The sequence below is a fragment of the Elephas maximus genome, chromosome 11 (assembly GCF_024166365.1).
Source record: "Elephas maximus indicus isolate mEleMax1 chromosome 11, mEleMax1 primary haplotype, whole genome shotgun sequence".
Taxonomy (NCBI): Eukaryota; Metazoa; Chordata; class Mammalia; order Proboscidea; family Elephantidae; genus Elephas; species Elephas maximus.
Genome location: NC_064829.1, coordinates 35474826 through 35502552, shown reverse-complemented (window position 1 = coordinate 35502552; position 27727 = coordinate 35474826). Strand labels below are relative to the sequence as shown.

Sequence of the window (27727 nt, the reverse complement as noted above, 5' to 3'; positions counted from 1 at the left end):
CTCTTTGAGCCCTTTTGATTGGTGTTCACAAGTCCTTGTTTATGACTTAGCTGGAGCTCTTTGAGCCCGTTTGGTGGGTATTGATAAGTCCTTGTTTGTGACTTAGCTGGTCCAGGTGTCTTCTGTTGATAAGGTGTTTTTCTCCTCTAGGTTGTATCATCTCCTTTACCTCCTTTCTTCATATGTTGTTTGCTTCTACATTTGCTTTCAGCTAGCCTGCTTTCCACAGGAAGGCTTTCTGTGTCAGCTCTGGAGGAAGATCTGTGTCATCAACCTTCCCTTGGCCTAGGCACTTCTACAGGTAGGAACCTCGGGTCCAAAGGACATGCTTTACTTCTGGCACTGCTTTCTTGGTGGTATGAGGTCCCCATGTCTCTCTGCTCACTTCTATGTTTTATATCTCAAAACAGATTGGCTTAAAACACTATCTAATCTTATAGATCTCATCAATATAACTGCTGCTAACCCATCTAATTATGTTATAGTGATAGGGTTTACAACATATAGGGAAATCACATGAAATAGTGGCCAATCACACAATACTGGGTACCATGGCCCAGCTAAGTTGACAGATATTTTTGAGGAATAAAATTCAATCCATGACAATAACTTAAGGTTAAAAAAAAAAAAAAGAATAAGTAAAGGAATAATTCACACCAGATAGCCTTGGTTTTTTTTCTCTAAAATAGAGAGAAAATTAACACCCTGAATGAAATAGAATTTGTAGGTTTAACATCAATTCTGACTTATGGAGGCTTTAGGAGAAGGAAATTTGGATCAGCTGCTCTAGGAGCTAAGGTATAGTAACAACTTAAATGCATTAATTGCTGAAAGCAGAAGGGGTTAATGCTCTTATGTGGGCACGGAAAGTGATGAAGGCAAAAGAGGTTCAATTATGGGTCTGGGAAACCAGCTAGGTAACAGCAACTGCAAGCATTTACTGGGCATGTAGTATGTGTGAAACACTGTGCTAAGTCTCTGACATACACTATCTAATGTATTTCTCATTACAAATCAATGTGGTGGGTATTAAAATTATATCTGATTTCCAAAGGAGACAAAAGAGAGTTTAAGTAGCTTATCCAAGACCACATAATTTGTGAGTGACTTAACTTGGACTCAAACATAACTCTACTATCAACATTAATCATCATAACAATTATGCTGTCCTACTTTTCTCTCTGCTGTGCTACTTATTACATTAGACCAAGCAAGAAGGTTTTGGACAAAACAACCAGTTGATGTCAAGTGGATCCCAACTCATAATGACACCATGTGTAGCAAAGCAGAACTTGCTCCATAGAGTTTTCAATGGCTGATTTTTTGGAAGTAGATCACCAGACTTTTCTCCCAAGATGCCTCTGGGTGAACTTAAACCTCCAACCTTTCGGTTAGCAGCTGTTTACACCACCCAAGGACTCCATTAGTCAAACAAGACATGATAAATGGAAGTTTCTTTAAATTTTGAGCCACAATTGGGAAAAAGAAGTCCAGTGGAAGTGAGTTACTTATGAGTTTATTGTCAATATCAATCAACAAATGTGTTGTAGGCATTAACCATTGATGCTCCAAATTAAGAATTCGGAGGATTTTAAAGAGTCAAAAGAACCCTTAGGAAACAATGCATCAGAGCTAGGTCATTAAAGAGAACATGTGAGTTTATCTAGAAGTTTTGATACATAGTTGTAATGGAAAATCTCAAGCTTCATAAGGTTCACAAGCCCAAATACCTGAAATTAAAGAACTGTGCATATATTTTTCCTCTACATTTTCTTTGCTGGATTTGTCAGACATTTCTTTTTTTTGTCATTTCAACACTTTTTATGTTTGCTTTTTCCACTTTCTGTTTCATGATTTTTCATATTTTTAAAAAATTAATTTCATTCTATTTGTTTCATTCTTCTAATTTCTTTCATTTTACTTTGTTATTTTGCAGTTATTTGAATTTTATGCATCATTACTTTTTCATTTGTCGTAAGAGGGAGTGTGGATCAATACAACCATTTAAATTGTAATTTGGCAATTCAAAACCTTTAAAGTAGTCAGAAACTATAACTTTGCAAGTCCACTTCTAAAATCCTCCTTACACCTAGAAATAACTATGAATGTGCACAAAGATTTAGCTTCAAAGATATGGATCACAGCATTTATAATAGCAAAATATAGAAAATTGTCTAATTGTCCAACAAACCCCAAAACCCATTGTGGTCAAGTCGATTCTGACTCATCATAACCTTGTAGGACAGAGTAGAACTGCCCCACAGGGTTTCCAAGGAGCGGCTGGTGGATTCAAACTGCCAACCTTTTGCTTAGCAGCTGAAATCTTAACCACTGTGCCACCATGGCTCCCCAATTGTCCAATAGGGGATTAATTAAATAAACAACTTATTCATACCCTCACAAACAAGAATCCTAAAGTGTTTGCCACCCAAAGTGAGACCAAGAATGTACTCAAGGCCTCTCTCAAGTCTCTCTTCTTTTTAGAAATGTCCCCAATTCCTCCAGGTAGGCTTGGTTGGCTCTTTTTCTATATTTACTTAACAGCCTGTCTAAATGTTGGCACTTACTGTGTTATGATTGTTTTTCTCTTTGTATACCTATTCTCCCTTTTTCTAGATTATGAGGTCCTCCATAGTAGGAATCATGACTTATTCATTTTCTTACCAGGCTTACTTAGCAGCATGTCTAGCACATAGTTGTCATAAAAAAAACTGTTTATTGGATAACTGAATGAAGAAATGAGTGCCAATTAAGCAAACATTTGGGATGACATTGAACAACAGCATGACAATATTATAATGTAAACATGCTATTAAGAGCAACTTATACTTTTTCTTAGTCTAATAGTCTGACTAGATCAATTTTGATTACCTTTTCCTAATTAGACAAGTTATATAGACTTAGTCTAAAAAAGTTAGGAAATAGGCATTATCATAAAGAAGAAAATATAATTCTCCCATAATTTCACAAGGATAGCTCTTTGTTCATTTCCTTCTAGGCTTTTCCTAATTGAAGATAAGTAGTTAGATATAAATGGATGATAGATAGACAGGAAATAAACTGTTTATACGAGCATAAATACATACAAGTAGTTTTTTTGGGTTTTGTTTTTGAAGGATGTTTAAAATACCTATGAAGCATTTCAAAAATATTTGGTCATGGTAACATTTGGAAATGAATATTTCATTTGAAAATATTTACAAATAGCTTTCTCTTTTATTTTACACTTCAAATAACTTGCAGTATAGAAATATTTTCACAGTCTAGAAGTTTCTGTCACTATGAGAGAAAATTCTTTTACAAAAGTATCTTGGTGACAAAATTACACTTTAGGTAATTTTCCTGCTTCATCTCAAAATAGCCATTTAGCTGTACAGGCCTCCTTCCTGTAATATTTTAGAAGTGCCTTTATGTCATTAGTTATCTACTTAATAATGGAGGATTTAGGAGCAGCATGCAAGATTATACTTATTAGTGTCGTTGTTATTGTTAGTTGCCATTGAGTTGATTCCAACTTATGGCAACCCCATGTGTGCAGAGTAGAACTGCTCCATAGCATTTTCAAGGCTGTGATCTTTTGGAAGTAGACGAGGCCTGTCTTCCTAGGCTCCTCTAAAGTGGATTCGACCTATCAGTCTTTCAGCTTTTACTCGAGCACTCAATTGGGGATGCACTCCATACTTACTAGCTTGCTGCCATTTATGGATTATTAAAAAAAAAAAAACAGGGCCGTTGAGTCGAACCAACTCATAGCGACCCTATAGGACAGGGTAGAGCTGCCCCGTAGAGTTTCCAAGGAGTGCCTGGTGGATTCAAACTGCCAACATTTTGGTTAGCAGTGTAGCACTTAACCACTACACCACCAGTACACTAAAATTTAACCAGAGTTAGAGGAAGCTCTGCCCATTCCTTGGATTATAGAGTATTCAATGTCATTGGCCTAGAAACATAAAAAATCTTCACTGAGGTTTTCACAATCTGGTAATTTACATCCTCAGGTTTTCTAGAGCCTCTGGCTGCAGTAATCGGGCAGTGTCACCTCATAACAGGGCAAACACACAAGCTTGGGCAGTGTCACCTCATAACAGGGCAAACACACAAGCTTCCTGTTTATAGTCATTTCCAACATAAAGGTAATTATACAAAGGATTTTGATAGTTACATGTTTTATTAAAGAACTGAAGAGGGAAGTCATGGGGAAGGTCACAGTCTCAGGTGGCAGCTTTACTAAAGAAAAAGACTGTAAATTTAGACAGAAGGTAAATTGCAGAGGCCAACCCCTTTTTGCTCTATCAAATTGCTCAGAGGACTTGCTAAAAAAAAAAAAGAAAAAAACAAAAGTCTTGGGCCCCATCTTGAATTTATTATCAAGGCATAGGATCTTGGAGTCTGCATTTTAAAGATTCAAGTCAGTTGATTCCTATGCATGTTAATTTTAAGAACCACTGAGTCAAGAAATGCTTGCCACCAATAAAAGTTAAGGTAAAAGGAGAGTTGGCTGTATGTGGGATAGGACAAATGAGTTCTATTTAGATTATGTTGAATTTGAGATATATATTGGAAATTTAAGTGCAGGCTCTCAGTAACGGTTCTGTGGCTTAAGAAACAATCCAGGACTCAACACAGATTTTGAACTCAGACTACTCATGCATCCTCTAAATAATACCCAAAGCTATGGGGATGTAAATTTGTGAATGTGCAAAATGAAAAGAGATGGGAACTGGAGACCAAATCAAGGGTAGAGGAAGAAAACCATAGTCAGCCAAGACAATCATCAAGACACTAGCAAAAAACAAGCCTCTGAGGGAGCCAAGAAGGCTGCTACTGAAGCATTTTCTCCATACTTCATGAATTCAGAACAAAGTATGATTTAAAGAGGATTGTAAAGACAGAAGCCAGAGTCAAAAGGATGCAAAAGCCTTGAAGAAGAAAGTCTCCTGAGTAGGATCAGCAGATTCAAGGACACATGTTTGAATTTTAGATAGACAATGAATTTTTAAAAATACAAGCATGTTCCAAATGTTGTATACTAAGTACTTGCAATAAAAAAGTATTATTTGTGTGAAATTGAAAATTATATAGGCATCCTGTATTTTATCTGGTAATCCTATTCCCGGGTCCCGTTAACCTTCAACCAATGACCCAGATACACACTGGATATGAGATTCATGATTGTCCTGTGATCTTAGTGAAACCGGTCTTCAAAATAATTTGACAGAGGGACGCAGAGCCAAAATGGCACTATAGTCAGAAGCACCACACTGTCCCTCCACAGCAAAGAGCCGAAAAACTAAGTAAAACAGAGACGAACATCAATCCTGGAACCCTAAGCATCAAATGAAGAGGTAAAGAACTCAACCAAGCACCAAATAAAATAAGAAACTGACAGAGACTAGAAAGCGAGGTCAGTTACAAGTGGAGGTCTCCTATCAGCTAACGCAGCCGGGATCCACCATCGTGGACTCCTATCAGAAATCGGTGGACAGGGAGTACAAGAAAGCAGATTCATGGAGCTCTCAGCAGGAGACAAAGCACCTGGTAACCGTGAGAAGTGCTTTCCAACCCCCTGCCCTGCCTCCCCTTCATCGTTTCCCAGCCAGCCAATCCACAGCAGTTTGATTCCTGGCTTGCAGAGGACCAATACACTGCTTCCTGGGGGGCTGATCTGCAGCTCCTTGGCAGGATGATTTCTGGCTTCCCGGTGGGCCGATTCTCTGCTTTTTGGTGGGCTAATTCCCGGCTTCCTGGAGGGCCGATTCACTGCTTCCCAGCAGGCAGATCTGCCATTTCCAAGTGGGCCCTGACCATAGCCCAGAAGGAGCCGGTTACTTGCGATGCAGATTTGCCCCACCCACACCAGCCGGGTTCTTCACTGCCATTTCTTTGTTGATAGTGTTGCTGCTTTCAGCCTCTTTTGGTTTCTTCCCTGCCTCTCACCTCCTCCACCTCCTTTCCCTCTAGCACCTGACTCCATGTGCCATCTTTGATTCTTCTTGATAGGCTGTGAATTGTCGCTCAGCTGGAGGACAGCTTCCTCAGTTCAAGTTGCAGGCTGGTGGGACACATGGGGGATTTTTTTTGTTTGTTTGATTGTTTTCTCTTTCTTTTTTCCTTCCTATTTTTCTTCATTTCTTGGTTTCTCGTCTCTTCACACTTACCTTCATTTCCTGTCTCCTGAATAACTGGGGCTGTGTATCATCTTCACCCCTTCTAGCTAGGCTGTACAGTGTGGCTTGGCAGCCACTTCCCCAGTCTGTGCAGCATCATTGATGGGATCAATGATGGGATTTGTTTTTGTTTTTTAGATTTTTTTTATTTATTTGTTTTCCTTCATTTCTTGGTTTCTTGTCTCTCCACTCCAGCGGCAGTCTCCCTCAGCACTTTTTTTTCCCTCCTGTTTCTCTCTCCTTTCCGTATTGTTTTCCATACCCAACCTAGCTCCACACATCAAAAACTCCCCCTCTGCCTCTCTCCTGCCTATCTGTACCTTATGCTAAACATTGCACTCCTGAACAGCGCAGGCACAGGTTACTGGAACTTGCCTTGCACTGGCCCCCCAGCTCACCTTGTCAGGCCCCATACATGTCTCCAACAACCCATCCCAGCTCTTCCCCTTCAGCTGGACATGCCCTGCTGCACCATAGCTGAGCAACTGGCCCTGACCATTGGACATGGAGGTGAAAAATATAGTATCCACAGACAAGTAAACAACAAAGAATGCACAGCCTGCCTGCTCAGACCTAACCAAATAAAACAAAAAAAGCAGGATGAAACAAACAAATCTACAATCAATAAATGAAGAAAATAACTACAGAATGTCCTAAAGAAAGCAGACAATATCAAAACATATTTAAAAAAAAAAAAAAGGACAGGATGGTTCCAGTAGGCATCCAAAATAAAACACCAGATGACTTTCCAGTAGAAGAAAAGGCACTAGAACTACCTGATGCAGAATGCAAATCTATTCAGAGCTATCCAAGAGTCGAAGCAAAAAGCAGAAAAAATTGAGGGAAAAATAGACAAATTCATGGAAAAGGCAGACAAATTCATGGAAAATACAGCCAAAAAAAGAAAGAATTCAGGAAAATAATACAGGAACAAAATGCCGAAATAAATTCACAACTAGAAATCATACAAAAACAACAGCTAGAAATCCAAAAGATAAACAACAAGATATCAGAAATGGACAGTGTCACAGAAGAGCTGAGGAATAGATTTGAAACAATGGAAGACAGAATCAGCAAAATTGAAGACAAACACCTAGATACAATTTTATTTGAGGAAAAATCAGAGAAAAGAATGAAGAAAAATGAAGAAACCCTGAGAATTATGTGGGGTACAATCAAAAGCAAAAATTTGCAAGTGATCAGAGTTCCAGAACAGGAAGAGAAAACCGAAAAAACAAAGAGGATCATTGAAGAATCGATGACAGTAATCTTCCCTGATATCATGAAAGATGAAAAGTGGATCATTCAAGAAGCTCAACAAGCCCTATATAGGATAGACCCTAAAAGAAAATCACCAAGGCATATCATAATCACACTCACTAAAAACAAAGACAAAGTAAAATCCTTAGAGCAGCTCAAGAAAAACTTAAAGCCACATACAGAGGAGAAACAATAAGACTAAGCTCTGATTATTTGATAGAAACCATGCAGGGGAAAAGGCAATGGGATGATGTATATAAAACCCTGAAAGAAAAAAATTGCCAATCAAGAACAATATATCCTGCAAAACTCTTATTCAAATATGTGGTGAAATTTGGACATTTCCAGATAAACAGAAATTAAAGAAATATGTAAAAACCAAATTTACAAAAATTATTAAAGGGAGCCCTTCAGTTTGAGAACAAACAACATCAGATGACAGCCTGAATCTAGCACACAAGATCACACCAGTTAGATACCAATCTAGGAAATGAATTCTCAAGGGCTATTCAGAATCAAAGGATTTACAACAGGGAACCAGAGAGGTTAATCTTCAAATGGCAATAATGTCAGAACAATAAAAGAGGGAATAAAGAGTGTAGGTATAGAACTTTCTAATGGCGAGGAAGGCAAGGCGATACCAAGTAATAATAAACTGGTTCAAACCTAGGAAGATAAGGGTAAATTTCAAAGTAACCACAAAGGAAGTTAACAAACCTGCTCATCAAAATAAAGAAGAAAAGCATAAAGTCTCAGAAAAAACAAAATCTACAAAAAAAAGAAAAAAATCTGCAAACAGCATAGGAGAGTAAGAGGAACAAAGAAATAGCACAACGACAACAACAAAAAGCATGACAAAATAACAATAATAAACTCACACCTATCAATAATTACAGTAAACATAAATGGCCTAAATACACCCCTAAAGAGACAGAGAGTTTCAGAATGGATAAAAGAACTAGATCCATCAATATGCTGTCTACAAGAGACACACCTTAGAAACAAAGTTATAAATGTATTAAAAATCAAAAGATGCAAAAAATATATATCAAGCAAACAGCCACCAAAAAAGAGCAGGAGTGGCAATACTTACCTCAGAAAAAATAGACTTTAAAACAAAATTCACCATAAACAACAAAAAAGGGCACTTTATCATGATTAAAGGGATGATCCATCATGAAAACTTAAACATAATAAATATCTACACACCCAATGACAGGGCTCCAAAATACATAAAACTTTAACATCCTTGAATAGAGAAATTGACAGTTCCATTATAACAGTAGGAGACTTCAACATACCACTCTCTGTAAAGGACAGAAGTTCTAGAAAGAAACTCAACAAAGATACAGACAATCTAAGGGCCATGATCAGCCAAAGTGAACTCATAGAAATATATAAAACACTCCACAGATCAGCTGCAAAATACATATTTTTTCCAATGCACATGGAATGTTCTCCAGAATAGATCATGTCTTAGGCCACCAAGCAAACCTCAACAGAATCCAAAACACTGAGATAATAAAAAGTATCTTCTCTGACCACAATGCCATTGGAGTAGAAATTAACAACAGGAAGATCAAGGAAAAAAAAAAAATCAATTACATGGAAACTAAACAATACCCTGCTTAAAAACCACTGGGTAATAGAAAAAATCAAAGATGGAATTAAAAAAACTTCTAGAATCAAATGAGAATGGAAACACATCTTAGCAAAACCTTTGGGACACAGAAAACCCAGTGCTCAGAAGTTAATTTATAGCAATAGATGCACACATCAAAAAAAACAAGAAAGGGACAAAATCAAAACATTAGCTATGCAGCCTAAACAAATAGAGAACAGGAAAAGAAGCCTATACCCATCAGAAGAAAGAAAATAATAAAGATCAGAGCAGAAATAAATGAAATAGAGAATAGAAAAAACAAGAGAAAGAATCAACAAAACCAAAAGTAGGTTTTTTGAAAGGATCAACAAAATTGAGAAATCGCTGGCCAAACTCAAAAAAGAAAACCAGAGAAAATGTAAATAACGCAAATAAGAAATGAAATGGAGGACATTACAACAAATCCAAACGAAATAAACAGGATCATAATGGAGTATTATGAAAAACTATACTCCAACAAATTTGAAAACCTAGAAGAAATGGATAAATTTCTAGAAATACACTACCTACCCAAACTATCACAAAATGATGATGAAAATCTCGACAGACCCATAACAAGGGAAGAGATTACAAAGGTAATAAAAAAAAAAAACTCCCAACAGAAAAAAACCCTGGCCAACATGGCTTCACTGGAAAATGCTACCAAACATTCAGAGAAGAGATTACATGAGTACTACTCAAATTATTTAAGAACATAGAAAAGGAAGAGATACTTCCAAATTCATTCCATGAAGCCAGCATGATCCTGGTACCAAAACCAGGCAAAGATACTAAAATAAGAAAATTACAGACCAATATCTCTCATGAATATAGATGCAAAAATTCTCAATTCTAGTCAATAGAATTCAGCATCGTATCAAAAATATAATACACCACGACCAAGTAGGATTCATACCAGTATGCAAGGATGGTTGAACATTAGAAAATCAATCAATGGAATCTACCACATAAATAAAAGAATCACATGATCATCTCAATCAATGCAGAAAAGGCATTGAACAAAGTTCAACACCCATTCCTGATAAAAACTCTCAATAAAATAGGTATAGAAGGGAAATTCCTCAACATAATAAAGGACACCTGTACAAAACAAATAGCCAACATCATTCTTAATGGAGAGTGGCTGAAAACATTCCCTTTGAGAACAGGAACAAGACAATGATGCCCTTTATCATCACTCCTATTTAACATTGTGCTGGAAGTCCTAGCTAGAGTGATAAGGCAAGAAAAAGAAATAAAGGGCATCCAAATTGGTAATGAAGAAGTAAAACTGTCCCTATTTGCATACTGTATATAAAAAACCCAAAAGACTCCACAAGAAAACTACTGGAACTAATAGAAAGATTTAGCAGAGTAGCAGGATACAAGATATATATACAAAAATCAGTTGGATTCTTAATCCAATAAAGAGAATGATGAAAATAAAATGAGGGAACAATACCATTTACAATAAAAAAATAGCCCCTAAAAAAAAAAAAAGGAATAAATCTAACCAGGGATGTAAAAGACTTATTCTAAGAAAACTACAAAGCGCTACTGTAAGAAACCAAAAGAGATCTACATAAATGGAAAAACATACTATGCTCATGGATAGGTAGACTCAACATTGTGAAAATGGCAATTCTAATCAAAGCAATCTACAAATACAATGCAATCCAGATCCAAATACCAACAACATTCTTTAAAGAGATGAGAAAACAATCATTAACTTTATATGAAAAGGGAAGAAGCCCTGGATAAGTATAGCATTATTGAAGAGGAATAATGAAGTAGAAGGAATCGCACTGCCTGACCTTAGAACCTCCTATACAGCTACACTAGTCAAAACAGCCCAGTACTGGTATAATGACAGAGACACTGACCAATGGAACAGAATCAAGAACCCAGATGTACATCCGTCCACCTATAGACACCTGATCTTTGACAAGGGCCCAAGTCCATCAAATGGGGAAAAGGCAGTCTTTTTAATAAACAGTGCTGGCAAAATTGGGTATTCATCTGCAAAATGATGAAACAGGACCAATACCTCACACCATAGACAAAAACTAATTCAAAATGGAAACAAACAAACAAAAAAAAAAAAACCCTAAATATAAAACCAAAAACTAAGAAGATCTTAGAAGGAAAAATAGGATAAATGCTAGAGACCCTAATAAACGGCATTAACAGGGTACAAACCATAACTATAGAAGATAAGCTAGATAACTGAGATTTTCTAAAAATTAAACTCTTATGCTTATCAAAAGACTTTACCAGAAGAGTAATAAGAGAACCTACAGGCTGGGAAAAAAAAAATTGGGGGCTATTACAAATCTGACAAAGTTATAATCTCCAGAATCGACAGGAAAATTCAAAACCTCTACAACAAAAAGACAAACAATCCAATTAAAAAATGGGCAAAGGAAATGAACAGACATTTCCCCAAAGAAGATAGTCAAGTGGCTAATAGACACATGAGGAAATGCTCGTTGCAATCACTAGCCACTAGAGAAATGCAAATCAAAACCACAATGAGACACCATCTCATATCAATATTACTGGCATGAATCAAAAAAACAGAAAATAACAAAGGTTGCTGAGGCTGTGGGGAGACTGGAACTCTTGCGCACTGCTGGTGGGAATGCACTCTCCTTAGAAAGCTAGAAATGGAAATACCGTATGATCCAGCAATCCCACTCCTAGGAATATATCCTAGAAAAATAAGAGCCATCACAAGAATAGACATATGCACACCCATGTTCATTGCAGCATTGTTCACAATAGCAAAAAGATGGAAACAACCTCGGTGTGCATCAACAGATGAATGGATAAACAAACTGTGGTACATACACACAATGGAATACTACACAATGATAAAGAACAATTATAAATCCAAGAAGCATTTCACAACATGGGTGAATCTGGAGGACATTATGCTGAGTGAAATAAGTCAATCACAAAAGGACAAACATTTTATGAGACCGCTACTGTAAAAACCCAAGAAAAGGTTTACACAGAAAAAGAAACAATCTTTGATGGTTATGAGGGAGGGAACGGGTGGCATGGCACAACACTAAATAGACAATAGGTAAGTGATAACTCTGGTAAAGGGTAAGACAGTACACAATACTAGGGAAGCCAGCACAACTTTTTCAGGGTAAGGTCATAGAAGCTCTATGGACAAATCCAAAGTCCCTTAGTGACTGAATTACTGGGCCGAGGGCTGGGGGGACCATGATCTCAGGGAACACCTAGCTCAGTTGGCATAACATAGTTTATAAAGAATATATTCTATATTCTACTTTGGAGAGTAGCATCTCGGGTCTTCAAAGCCTGTGAGCGGCCATCTAAGATACTCCACTGGTGTCACCTCTTCAGGAGCAACGGAAAATGAAGAAAACTAAAGACACAAGGGAAAGATTAGTCCAAAAGTCTAATAGACCACAACTACCAGGCCTCCACCAGCCTGAGTCCAGTACAACTAGATGGTGCCCAGCTACCCCTGACTGCTCTGACAGGGATCAAAATAGAGGGTCCCAGACAGGGCTGGAGAAAAATGTAGAACAAAATTCTAACTCAAAAACAAACAAAAAAAAAGACCAGATTTACTGGCCTCACAGAGACTGGAGATACCCCAAGAGTATGGCCCCTGGACACCCCTTTAGCTCAGTAATGAAGTCACTCCAGAGGTTCACCTTTTAGCCAAAGGTTAGACGGACCTACTAGATGAAATGAGACTGTAGGGGCACACCAGCCCGGGGGCAAGGACTACAAGGTAGGAGGGGACAAGAAAGCTGTTAAAAGGGAACCCAAGGTCCAGAAGGGAGAGTACTGACCTGTCATGCGGTTGTTAACCAGTGTCATAAAACAATACATGTACCGTTTAATGAGAAGCTACTTTGTTCTGTAAACCTTCATCTAAAGTACAATAAAAATAATAATTTGGCAGAGAGGTTATTTGGTAGATTGATTTAGGACTAACTGACCAATGACCCTGGAAGATCTATAACTTGTAGAAAAGAAATTGTTTGCATTCTTACTGGCCAAGAATAATAAAATTGCATACTTATAGGAGCATTATAATTGTAAAGCTAGCCTACATATAAAGCAAAAAGAACCAAACCCGTTGGTGTTGAGTTGATTTTGACTAAACAGGGTAGAACTGCCCCACTGGGTTTCTAAGACGTGGCTGGTGGAATCCACTCAAGGGCAAAGGGTTTTTTTTTTTAATCTCATTTCCCAGGAAGCCTTGATGGCGCAATGGTTAGGAGTTTAGCTGTTAACTGAAAGGTCGGCAGTTCAAATCCACCAGCAACTCCTTGGGAGAAAAGACCTGGAGGTCTGCTCCAAAATAAAAATCTCAGCCTAGAAAACCCTGGGGGGTAGATCTACTCTGTTACACAGCGTTGCTATGCATCAGAACACACAAACAAAAGTATCGTACTAGTTGTTTAGATGTTTTCACCAGTACTCTGGAGAAGACATACTGTTAGTTCACACCAGATCACACTACGATGTTATATTAGAATTTTAAAGGCACGTATGTAAATGTTTAAATGATTAATCAATTAATGTCATTTAATGGCGCACTTGCTATAAGGCAGACACAAAGTAAACTTGTTGATTATTTTAATTCTTTCAATAACTCTCTAGTTTTGTTGTTATTGGTTGTGTTAGTTGGCCTGGAGTCATCTCCAGTGCATAGCTACCTTATGTATGATAGAATGAAACGTTACCCGCAACGTCCTCACAATTTTTGATATATTTGAACCCATCGTTGCAGTTATTGTGTCAGTTCATTTCATGGAGGGTTTCCCTCTTTTCCCTGACCCTCTACTTTACGAATCATGTTGTCCTTTTCTAGTGATTGGTGTTTCCTGATAATATGTCCCAAGTAAGCAAGAAAAAGTCTTGTCATCCTCACTTCTAAGGATTATGCTGGCTATACTTGTTCCAGGACTGGCAGTACATGGGATATTCAATTCACCTTGCCAACATAATTCAAACGTATCAATTCTTCTTTGGTCTTCCTTTTTCATTATCCAGCTTTTGCATACATATGAGGCAATTAAAAAGACCAAGTCTTGAGTAAGGAGCACCTTAGTCATCAAAGTGACAGCTTCGCTTTTTAACACTTTAAAGAGGTCTTTTGCAGCAGATTTGCCTAACACAATTCATTATTTGATGTCTTGACTGCTGCTTCCATCATTGATCCAAGAAGAATGAAATACTTAACAATCTCAATTTCTCTCATTTGTCATGATGATTTTATTGGTCCAGTTGTGAGGATTTTCATTTTCTCTGTGTTCAGCTGTAATCTGTATTGAAGGCTATAGTCTTTGATTTTTATCAAGATTGGAGGAAGAATCATTAACAGCCTTCAATATGCAGATGACACAGTCTTGCCAAAAATGAAGATGACCTGAAGTATTTACTGACAAAAATCATAGGGTTTCCAATGAGTGGATGTTGGATTTGAACTGCTGACCTTTTGGTTAGCAGCTGAGCTCTTAACCACTGCAACGCCAGGGCTCCTGTATCCACACTACAGAGGCCAAAGGCAAGTTAGAGCAAGCCTTTACATTTCTCTATCTAAATGTGTACTAGAGGTTTCATTAATGAAAACAAGAGATGTTAGAAATTATTTTTCATTGGTGTGTGATTTTTAAATATACAATTTTCTAGAAATATCTATAGGTACCTCTGCCCTTGGTATAACTTGGAATAAGATTCTGGCAAGCCCAGTAGCATTAAAAAAAAAAAAAAAAATTTTTTTTTTTTTTTTAACATCCAAGAAAATTCCATTCTTTTAGTGTTTCCCCAGTTTATGAAGAATTCTTTTGCCTGCTCTAGAAAGTTAAGAAGCTTGAAAGAGTACCTAAAACCATGGTTTTAATATCAAATAAGTCAAATTTGCTCATTATCCCCCTTTTTAAGGAAAAAAAAAAAAAAAAACTTGTTGGCTATTCTTGGATATTTTTTCTCCCATGTGAAGTTTAAGATCATTTTATCCACTATGCCCCCAATGAGATACCATATACCACATTTACTTATAAATATTGAGAATTTATATTGTCATACTCGTAAGTTTTCCTTTTCAAGATATATTTGTATGTGAATTTTGAGAATTGACATTGTCATAGTATTAAGTCTTCATATTCAAGATGATGTTTTCTCATTAGGTCAGGCAGAGGCAGTAGAGTTTAGCAGTTAAAGGCACGAATCTTAGGCCAGGCTGCCTGTATTCAATTCCTTGTTTTCACATTTCTGTATGTGTCACCCTGGACAAGTTATGGGAGCCCTGTGTATTTTTGCTTTTTCATCTTTAAAACAAGAATAAAACATCACCTGCCCTATAGGCAGTTTATGAGGATCAAATGAGTTAATAAGTGCTAATCCTAGCAAATAGTAAGCACTATGTAAGAGTTTGCTGTTATGTTTTTATTTTATGTACTTCAATAAAATTTCATGGTCTTTTGTCATAAGTATATTGTACCATTCTTTACAAATTCATTCCTAAGTATCTCATCATTTTCATTCATTATTGTGGGTGAAATAGCTTTCTCCTTTCTATTATTGTTACTTATTGCTGATATAAAGTTCTTGATTTTTTTGTATTGATCTGGTGCCCATCTTTTTTGCCAAATCCACTTGATAATTCTAGATAATTTTGGATGGATTCTATTGGATTTTTGAGGCATACAATTATATCATCGGGGGGAAAAAAAAAAGCAATTTGAACTCTTCTTCCTTGTTTGTATTGATTGTTACAAACACCCAAACCAATGTTAAAAAAAATTAAACCAATGTTAGATAATATTAATGATAGCATCCATGGCCTGTTTCTGCTTTAGTGAAATGACTTTTTAAAATAAGTTTGTTGTAGGAACTTTAATAAACATTATGTTTTATTTTAATATTTTTCTCTCCCTATTTTACTTAGAAATTTTATTATTAATAGTTGCTGATTCTTATCAAATGCACTTTTACCACTTTTGCTACAATCATATTTTCTCTTATATTTTCATTCAAATGAATTATATTGATAATTTTCTCGATACAGAGCCATACTTATATTTCTGAAACAAATCCTACTTGGCCATAGTCCTTTGGTACACTGCCGGATTCTGTTTTTAGATCTATAATTTAGAACTTCTGCGTCTACATTTATGGGTTAAGATGAAGAAATAGCTTTTATTTGTTTCTCATTCTATCTTTACCAGATTTAAGATTAAAATTTTCCCTCAAAAAAGTCTGAAGCTCTTTATGTTCTTATTCTAACTGAGTCAATCTACCTGATAATATCTGAAAAGTGTTCTGATTAGATTTTGTAGAAAATCTTATGATATTTACTTTTGGGGAAATAGTTACAGACTGCCCTCTCTAGCATTTCAAGGCTCTTCATTATCTTCAAAATATTTTCATATTTTATGAGTTACACTTAACTTGGATATGTTTTTCAACCAAGACAAAGGAAAAAAGGAAACCATAATCAGAGTTTGTAGATTGTGGCTCCAGGTTTTTAATCATTGTTCTTCAGGAGGGATATTCACATAAGCTTGTCTTGGAAGCCCTTACAGACACTGAAACAGAGAAGCAGAGAACTGAAGACCTTTCCATGATAATGTCGGTGAACATCAGTTTGAAAAAGTAGTGATTTTTACCAACAGCCAAGCTCATAACGACACAGAGAGACATATGAAGGATTTAATAGCCAGTTCCCTGATACAACTGGTATTTTTGTGCCATCATGATTTCCTCTTTTAAACATTCTTATTGTTACTGGGTGCCAAGAAGTCAATTCCAACTCATAGCAACCCCATCTGACAGAGTAGAACTTCATCATAGGATTTTCTGGGCTGTAATCTTTATGGGAGCAGATCACCAGGTCTCTTCTCCTGTGGAGCCATAGGGTGGGTTCCAACCACCAACTCTTTGGTTAGCAGCCAAGCACTTAATCGTTGAGCCACCAGGGCTCCTTTTAAACATTATTACATTATTCTAAATTATAAGGGTTTCCTTGGTTACGCCATAGAGAATAGATTTTACTTCCAGTAAACAAATTAAGGGGCAAAATTCTCTTAATCGCATACTAAAGACTATTCAATACTTAGGAAGTGGCCGTGCAACATATTGCTGAAAGGAACTCTCATACTGACATTCAGTACATGAGGATCCACACTCGAGATCTAGATCATATATGTCATGCATATTTCCAAGTGGTTATGCAGAAGATTCAGTTCTGTAAGTCTAAAACATCGGGGGATGCCTGAGCACAAACCTGTAAGTCTTCTTGTCTATGAAGTTTACTATCCTCATCTTTAACATTTTCCAAGGAATCATGGATTTGTTATGCTAGGTAAACTTTCTACAAATGAATACATAACTGTAAAAGTAAAACTTTATGCATAGAAACATGATTAATGATGTAGTGAACATGTCAGTTTCAGACATCATTTCATCATTGATTGATTGATCAATTGACTTAAAATCATTTATGCGCTTGCTAATAACCCCAGTCTATATTTAATGTGAACAACAGACTTACGTATCTAACTTCTTGCTATCTCAACTTAGAGGATTTAGAGAGCATAAAGCTTAGTGTATCTGAGAGCACATATTCTGGTGTTCCTGCATATTCTTCACCTCTGTTGGCGGGGTGGTTAAGAGCTCGGTTGCTATCCAAAAGGTCAGCAGTTCGAATCCACCAGTCGTTCCTTGGAAACCGTATGAAGCAGTTCTAGTCTGTCCTAAAAGGTCACTATGGGTCTGAACAGACTCAACAAGAATGGTTTTTTTGTATTGTTTTGCTTTGTTTTTGTATTCTTCTGCATCTTTTTGTTCTAGCCAGAAACTTAAGAATCATTCTTAACTCTTTCTCCATCAGTGGTCACATTCAATTACCTACAAATGAATTTCATCAATTTTAGGACAAAGATCAAAGGCCTTACTCATTGCCCTCAAGTAGATTCCCACTATAACGACCCCATAGTGACCCTATAGGACAGAGTAGAACTGCTCCACAGGGTTTCCAAGGAGTGGTTGGTGGATTCAGACTGCCAACCTTTTGGTTTGCAGCTGAACTCTTAATCACTTCACCACCAACCAAAGCAAAACCCATTGCTGTCAAGTCGATTCCAACTCGTAGTGACCCTATAGGACAGAGTAGAACTACTTCATAGGGTTTCCAAGGAGAGCCTGGTAAACTTGGACAGCTGACCTTTTGGTTGGCAGCCGAACTCTTAACCACTACACCATCAGGGTTTCTGCTGCAACACCAGGGCTCCTCAAAGGCCTTCACGGAGCCTTAAAAGGTATGCATTTTCTGGGGTCTTAAACACTAAGAAGCAGCCATCTAAGATGCATCAATTGGTCTCAATCCACCTGGATCAGAGGAGAATGAAGAACACCAAGGGCACAAGGCAATTATGAGCCCAAGAGACAGAAAGGGCCACGTGAACCAGAGACTACATCATCCTGAGACCAGAAGAACTAGATGGTGCCCAGCTACAACCGATGACTGCCCTGACAGGGAACACAACCGAGAACCCCTGAGGGAGCAGGAGAGCAGTGGAATGCAGACCTCAAGTTCTCATAAAAAGACAAGACTTAATGGTCTGACTGAGACTGGAAGGACCCTGGTGGTCATGGCCCCCAGACCTTCTGTTGGCCCAGGACAGGAGCCATTCCCAAAGCCAAAGCCAACTTTTCAGACATGGATTGGACTGTACAATGGGTTGGAGAGGGATGCTGGTGAGGAGTGAGCTTCTTGGATCAGGTGGACACTTGAGACTATGTTGGCTTCTCCTGCCTGGAGGGGAGATGAGAGGGTGGAGGGGGTTAGAAGCTGGTGAAATGGACACAAAAAGAGAGTGGAGGGAGAGAATGGGCTGTATCATTAGGGGGAGAGTAATTGGGAGTGTGTAGCAAGGTGTGTATGGGTTTTTGTGTGAGAGACTGTATTTATAAACTTTCATTTAAAGCACAATAAACATTATATATAAAAAAAAAGTGTGCATTTTTTTGATCCTTGAGTTATTTCTAGTGTCATCTCCTTTACTCTCCCCTTTGGCCTCTAGCCTCCAGTAACATTGATTTTTTTTCAGTCCCTTGACTATGCCAACATCTGTTCTGTTTTAGGAGTTTTGTACATGGTATTCCTTTTGCCAGGAATGTTTCCTATTCCCAATGTGCCTTTTAACTACCTCATTTGTATCACTATAATTTGTAATTTATGTATTTTATTTTGATGGTTCTTTATCAAATATCCATCTGATGACAATCTTTTTGAGGAAGACATCATGTGTGTTGAGTTCACCACTGTATACCCCAAACAGTTATAGGACATAGCCTAGATTAGAAAATGGCTGATCACTCTTTTTTTTTCATTTTGGTGAAAGTATACACAACCAAAGATACACCATTTCAACTCTTTATACACGCACAACTCAGTGATATTTAGTATGTTCTTCAAGTTGTGCTACCATTCTTCCTATCCTTTTTCAAATTATTTTACCACCAAGATCTTAAATTCACTGCCCCTAAGATTTTTTTTTTTTAAGATTCTCATCCAAACTTTTGAGATGCCATTGTCAATTTGATCTCACATAGATAATGTGACCAAGCAAAAAGGGTTGTAACGGGCTCCATCTCACCATGCATGGGACATACTTATGCTAAATACTTAATGGCTGTTTATTTGAAATTCAAATTTAATCAGGTGTTCTGTATCTTATTTGGCAATTCTATCCATGCTAAAGCCAGTGCCTAGAACATTGTAGAATATTTACTGTGCTAGGTAAGCATTTACTGAATGAGTCAATTTAGTAATGTGTTCCATATTTTGAGATGTATTTTACTCAATAGTTTCTTTTGTATCTTTAATGTTCATCAAATTAAAGAATCATAAAAAGGATGATTAGGAAGGACTATGAAATGGGGAGAATTTTCTAGTAATTGCAGTCAAGATACTGATGCTCAGAGTTTGTAAATCAAGTAATAACACCCTTTCATAATGACACCTGTATGTATCTTAATTACATCCCTATTAGACACACATTACATAATTGTTACCTAATTTAGTGACTAACAAAACCTAAATTTTCTTTTATGTTAGTGATACAAGCAAGAATACACTTTCAAATGCAGGTTATTACATTCAAAGTAAGTACATTGGTGAGCTTTAGCAGAGAATCATCAGTGAGGCAATAAGTCAAATTTAAGCAGTTATTCGAATGTAGAATTGTCCAGCCAGGAATTGTTCACCGCTACTGAATTTTTGTTAAAATTCCTTTTATTTCGCACTTTTAATTAACTGACGAATTTATATGTTAGAAACCCTGGTGGCATAGTGGTTAAGCGTAATGGCTGCTAACCAAAATGTCAGCAGTTCAAATCCACCAGGTCCTCCTTAGAAATTCTGTGGGGCAGTTCTGCTCTGTCCAATAGCGTCACTCTAGGGCCACTATGATTTGGAACTGACTAGATCGGCTTTTGTTTTGTTTTACAAAAAAAACCTAAACCCATTGCCCTTGAGTCAATTCTGACTCATAGAGACCCTATAGGACAGAGTAGAACTGCCCCATAGGGTTTCTAAGGAGCGGCTCATGGATTCCAGCTGCTGACCTTTTGGGCTCCATATATATTCTACTTACAAAACGATAGTGGGACAGCTTACAGTAAAATCTCAAGTACAATAACAAATAATTATACGCAAATATTAAAAGAAAGGAGCTGTACTAGTTGTTCTTATGTTTTCAGGGCTTCATTTAATGTCCTGCTTTTTTTTTGTTGTTGTTCCCTGGGGTTGGGATGGGGAACTGATTTCTAAGAACTATGTCATTCAGGCCCATAGTCCTTTGGCTTTTGCCTGTTTTCAGCTGAGAGGCACCAGCAAGAGATAGGACCATAGAAGGAGAGAGAGAATGAGGGATTTATTCCTTCCTGTCCCTCCCTGCCACACTCTGGTTTTGGCATAAGTGCATCCTTCTATACCAAAACGCTCCCATTCCAGAGCACCAGCCCTCAAGCAGGCTGTAGTTGCCTATGTCCTTACCCTGACCTTCCAGACCTGGGAATATAATGATTGCCTTTTGTTGATCATCCCTGGGTGCATCAACAGTCTTTATTAATACCCTAAACACTGTCCATTGACAAATAAAGCCAAATCTGGACTTAGGTGAAAAACCCTATAGGGTTACCATTGAGTTGATTCCAACTCATAGCAACACTATAGGACGGGGTAGAACTACCCCATAGGGTTTCCAAGGCTGCAAATCTTTATGGAAGCAGACTGCTGCATCTTCCTCCTGTGGAGCAACTGGTGGATTCAAATCGCCAACCTTTCAGTTAGAAAAGACTATTGTGATAGTGGGAGGTGGATTATTTCAATATGGAGAAGGTGTTGACTTTAAAATCTGCAAGCATCTTAAAGGGCAGGCAGGCAGAAAGGAATGTCCTTTTAGGGAAGGGTAAACAAGGAAGAACCAGGCTCAGGGAGTGGGGGGAGTAGCTGGTGTAATCAGATAGTTGAACAAAAAATGTATTTTCTTCTGATCTCTCTGTTCTCAGGAGGGACCATTAGGGTTGTTCCCTATTTGGCAACTGGTTTAGGCTGAAGGTGGATCACAGTTCAGAGGCCTGGAGAAGTAGAAAAGTTTAACTAAAGTTTGGTCAAGTCAAGTTAGCAGGTATTTTGTTCAGATTAGTCGAGGTACAAACAACTCAGCTAATCATTTATAAAACAAAGAATGAGAATTCAGAATGTCTGTGTCTGGCTTTGTCATAGAAAAACAAAAGGAGGGGGGTGATCCCTGAGTCTTATGTAAGTCATATGGGGAGGGTGGGGGGATTTCTTAACTGTTGCTTTTTTCTAGAAGCGTAGGGTTTAAGTAAAGTTTAATCTTGTCACCATACTTCCATATTGCCTCTTCTTTTTATAAAGTCTCAAAAATCCCAGCTACGAATTCCTTCGGTTTCCTACCAGAATCTGATAATAATGGGAAAAGGAAAGACAAAGAAGGAGACAAAGGAATCAAGAAACATTGGCTGAGCAAACTATAGTAATTGTGTATATTTCTTAACTCAGAGATTTCTAGAAGCAGGACACAAAGAGAAACAGTTAAGAGTCTACATTTCATTTTCTATTCATGGGGAAAATGTCATTCCATAAAGGGGGATAAAGACTTTGGTTCACAATTTAAGTAAAATTGGTCATCGGATTCTTATTTATGAGAAGAAATTCTGTGCCTCTTTCAATAGAATACACTTCAGTTCAAAATTAACAATGTTGTATTATCAGTGAGATTCATGTTTTTTTCACTCAGAGATACTAATTTCTGCCTAAACAATGTGTTAAGTAGGATTAGATCACGGCTTCTTTGGTTCTGGTATTTTTGAATTAGAAATTACGCATGTTTCTGACTGCCCTAGTTTATGAAAAACTGACTCTCCTTGTTATCTCAAGAACTCACATTGAAGAAATTGTGCAGGTGGTCAGAGCAGAATTTAGTGGGCTTAGAGAAAGGAGAATGCTACTATATTAAAAATGGCCCCTTTCAGGAAAGAGCAGATTCACACTCCTTCCAGTCTGAAAACATTACAGTTATGTGTGAGAAGGAGATAAGAACAAGGCAGTTAACATTCTGAAGCAACATCATGCGGAAGGAAATTCTTCAAAGACAAAAAATTTTAGTTCCAGTTCTGAAACTTATTAATTGAGAACGTGGGCAAGTTCACTTAAATACCTTGACTTTCAGTTTCCTTTTTTGGGGAAAAAAAAAATGGGGATAATAATGTATACCCTAACAACTACATGTGGTTCTTTTGAAGATGAAAAGAGATAATGAAATTGAGAGAATCTTATAACCTGTAAAATCAGAATATCGGTGCCATGTGTTATTATAGACACTTAAGAGTGTTCCATCAAGATGTAAAAGTAGATAGCTAAGGACACAAAACAGTGTATGATTCTGGTCTGACTGAAACATATATGCCTTCACCTGTGTTAAAATCTTAAATAGCAAGGATTCAATGTTTGCAAGTGATTGGAAATTGAGTACAGACTTGATTCTTAAATTTTTAATTTTTTTTAAAAATGTGTACTCCCCCTTCTTAAAACTCATTGTTCCATAAAATTTGCAGAAACCATGGAGTATCTATGTTAACAAACAAGGACATCATAATATAAATCATATTAATAACTTGAATAAAGGGATACAACTATTATATAAACCACATTAAAAAAAATGAATGTTGTTTTTTATTAAACTTTTTATTTTGAGATAATTTTAAATTCACCTGAAGTTATAAGAAATAAGACAGAGATCCTGTGTGCCCTTTACCAATTTTCGCCAATGGTAAAATCTTGCAAAACAATATCAACCAGGAGTTGACCTTGATACAGAAAGATACAGAACAGTTTCATTACCACAGGTTTCCCTGAGGTTTGCCTTTTACAACCATACCCACTTCCCTCCTGACCCTATCTCCTTAAAAACTAGTGACGATTGATCTGTCTCCATTTCTATCTTTCGACATTTCAAGAATGTTATATACATGGGATCAAATGTCGTGTCATCTGTTGGTATTGGCATTTTCACTCAGCATGCCTTTCTGAAGATTCACCCAGGTCGTTGTATGTATCAATAGTTCATTCCTTTTTATTGCTCAGTATTTCATGGGCTGGATGCACCATAGTTTGTTTAATCACTCACTCATTGAATGACATCTTGGTTGTTTCCAGATGTTTGGGGCTGTTACAAATACAGTTGCCATGCCCACTTGTGTATAGGTTTTTGTGTAGATGTAAGTTTTCATTTCTTAGGATAAATTGGTATTGTTGGGTCCCATCAAGTCAATTCTGATTCAAAGTGACCTCATGTGACAGAATAGAACTGCCCCATAGGGTTTTCTTGGCAGCCTTTCTCCCACAGAGTTGCTGGATAGGTTCGAACTGCCAATCTTTCGGTTAGAGTCAAGCCCTTAACTGTTGTGCCACCAGGGCTCCTTCTTGGATAAATTATCAAGAGTGAATTTAGTGGGTCATATGATAGTTTTTTTTTTTTTTTTTTAATGATAGTTTCTTATTTAGTGTAGTTTGTTTGCTTGTTTTAAGAAACTGCCCAATACTTTCCAGTGTGGGCACACTAGTTCACATTCCCACTGCTAGTGTAGGAGTGATTCCTTTTTCTGTATCTTTATCAGCATTTGGTGTTGTCACTTTTTTTTACCTGTTCTGATAGGCGTGTAGTAGTATCTCAATGTGGTTTTAATTTGCATTTCTCTGATGACTAGTTATGTTGAACGTCTTTTCATGTGCTTATTTGCCACCATAAATCTCTTTTCATGAAATCTCTCTTTATGTCTCTTCCTGTTTTCTAATTGGATTGTTTGTTTCTTTACCTTTGTGTTTTGAGAGTTCTTTATATAGTCTAGGTATTAGTCCTTTGTCAGATGTGTGGATTGCAAACACTTTCTCCCATTCTGTAGTCTTCACCCTCTTAACAAAGTTTTTCTAAGAGCAAAAGTTTTTAATTTTTATGACATCAGTTATTCTTTTTCTTTTATGGATTATGCTTTTCAAGTTAAGAACACTTTGCTTATCCCTAGATCCTGAATATTTTCTCCTAAGTCTTTTCTAAATGCTTTATAATTTTCCATTTTATATTTAAGTGTTGGTGAGGACGTAGAGAGATTGGCACTCTCATACACTGCTGGTGAGAAGGTAAAATGGTATAGCCATTGTGGAAAACATTTTGGTGGTTCCTCAAAAAGTTAAACATAGAATTATCATATGACCCAGAGATTCTACTCCTAGGTATGTACAGAAAATAATTAAAAGCAGAGACTCAGACGGATAGTTGTACACCAATGTTCATTGCAGCTTTATTCACAATAGCCAGAAGGTAGCAACAACCCATGTCCAAAAACAGATGAATGGATAATCAAAATGTGGTATTACCTACAATGGAATACCATTCAGACATCATAAAAAAGTAAATTTTGTTAAAGGCTACAATGTGGATGAAACTTGGAAACATTACGCTAGGTAAAATAAGCCAGACACAGAAGGGCATATATGATTCCACCTATATGAAATATAAAGAACAGGTAAATGCATAGAGAAAGAAAGTTGGTAGAGGTTAGCAGGGGCTGGCTGGAAGGGTAAATTGGAATTTATTGTTTAATGGATTCAGGGTTTCTGTTTGGGGTTATGAATATCTTTTGGAAATAGCTGTGGTGGCTGCACTACATTGTGAATGTAATTAATGCCACTGAAATCTGTACTTAAAAATGGTTAAAATGAAAAATTTTATGTTACATATATTTTATCACAATAATAAAATTTAATAAGTGGGGAAGGGAAAAATGATCAGCCATTTCGCAAACTACCCTGTAAGGAGTATGCATAAGCTTTGAGGCAGGAAAAGAAATAGGCATCATGTAATTAAATTACTCAAATTTGAAATATGAGAGGATATTATGATTTCTTTTCCTTTGACTGTTTCTTGTCTTGACTCCCTTATGTAACTTAGCTCTTCTCCTTATTTATATCACCAGATGCATTACACACAGGAGCTGGCTGAGAGATAGTATCCCCACTTGCCACCAGGATGAACAGTCACACACGTAGCCCCAGGATATAGGGAGCAATCTTTCTCTGAGCCATCTTTCCTCTTGCCTCCTCTGCAGCACAGTTACCTGCCTCTGACTGGAATAAATGAACTAATCTAAAACACACACACACACACACACACACACACACGCTGTACAAAGGCACAAGCTGAAATAATTTATACTTTTTAATTATTCCAAAAGTTTAACAAGGAATTGCAAATGATTTTGAGAGACTAATTACTAGGGGAAAAAAAGGTAAAATAAATAAGTAGAAGTATGTAATATTATAAATTCTATAATTAAACTGTTTCAATTAGAATGATTAGTCAACTGAAAGGGAAATCAATTTCCAGGTAAGAAAGGAAAAAGAAGGGAGGATCATTTGCCGGGCACCTCCCATGAGCTCAGTGACTAAACAACACTTCTTCACATTCACTCTCCTGTTTAATTTTCACAACAAGAGCAGGAAGTAGCAACATTATCCCAACTTTGCAGCTGAAGAACAACCGAGGTTTACAGTGACATAAATCGTAAGTCATACCCTGTTTGACCTGTTAGTATTGCTTATGTTTTTTTCTGCTCTGTCTTTAGAAAACTTTACCACAAACTTAAATTTGTGTAATATAGGAAAATATTGTTTGTTTTTGTTTTCATTATAATACAGCTTCTCAGTATTATAATCATTTAATATTCAGTCCAAATTAGAGGTGCAATTCCATACTTAGTGTTGGTGGAAAGAAACCACCCTGGAATTCAAAATCATCTCCTAAATTAATGAAAAGTTTAACCATGGAAGATTAAAAGAGCAGACCACTGGTGCTAATAAGAATTTATTAGAAATCAAGGGCAGATGGTTGAATAGCTTCTCCAGCCAGTCTGTCATTATCCACGCTCTTCCCTATTCTCAATAACTCTAAGAGGTACAGATTATGAGGCATTCTCTATAACTCTAAGAGGTACAGATTATCAACTCAAGAAAATTTATCAAAATTAAGGGGAAAAAATCCCAGTTCTTTTTTCCTGTGAAGAAACCAGGAACAGGAAGGTAGTCTTTACCTACAGGGTTGAAATTTTTTTTTACTAATAAACAATAACTAGTCTCTGTGTTTTAATGCAAAAAGTAGGCCACAGAGAGGAAATGAGTTTTCTCAGAGCTCTGCATAACATTACCGTCATAGTCATCTAGTGCTGCTATAACAGAAATACCACAAGTGAACGGCTTTAACAAAGAAAAATTTTTTCTCTCACAGTCCAGTAGGCTAGAAGTCCAAATTCAGGGCACCAGCTCCAGGGAAGGCTTTCTCTCTGTCGGCTCTGGAGGAAGGTCCTTGTCATCAGTCTTCACTTGGTCTGGGAGCATGTCAGCGCAGGAACCTCAGGTCCAAAGGAAGCGTTCTGTTCCTGGCACTGCTTTCTTAGTGGTTTGAGGTCCCCACTCTCTGCTTGCTTCCCTTTCCTTTTATCTCTTGTGAGATAAAAGGTGGGGCAGGCCACACCCCAGGGAAACTCCCTTTACATTGGATCAGGGATGTGGCCTGGTAAGGGTGTTATAATCCCTCCCTAATCCTCTTTAGCATAAAATTACTATCACAAAATGGAGGATAACCACAGAATACTGGGACTGATGGTCTAACTCAGTCGATACACACATTTTTGGGGGGCATAATTCAGTCTGTGATGGTCATTGATGGGCAAAATAGTCTCTGTTTCTGAATTGCAGCTTCTCTCCCATTTGGAAACTCAATCCAAAAATTCAATCTGGAACACACTAGGTTTACAGATATTAGCTAGATTTGACCTGTTGTATTAAAACGGCTTTTCAGTAAAATTTTCAAATATCAGCATGTGGAGAAGATTATGAAAATTAAAAAAAAAAAAACTAAAATAATCACAACATATTACTCATAGATAAGCCAGTGTAAGGCAGTATATGTCTATGCCAAACCGAAAACCAAACCCATTGCCATCAAGTCATTTCCAACTCCTAGTGACCCTACAAGACAGAGTAGAACTGCCCCATAGGGCAAGGCTGTAATCTTTA

General features: G+C 37.2%; 1 long non-coding RNA gene across 2 annotated transcripts in view; it reads left to right on the top strand.

Moving 5' to 3' along the window:
* The first annotated feature begins 211 nt into the window (after positions 1-211).
* Positions 212-27727, top strand: part of LOC126085870 (uncharacterized) — a 74481-nt gene continuing 46965 nt past the window's right edge. For both annotated transcript variants that reach the window (XR_007519361.1, XR_007519360.1), the window contains exon 1: positions 212-301. This is a non-coding gene — a long non-coding RNA (uncharacterized LOC126085870). The remainder of the gene's footprint in view (positions 302-27727) is intronic.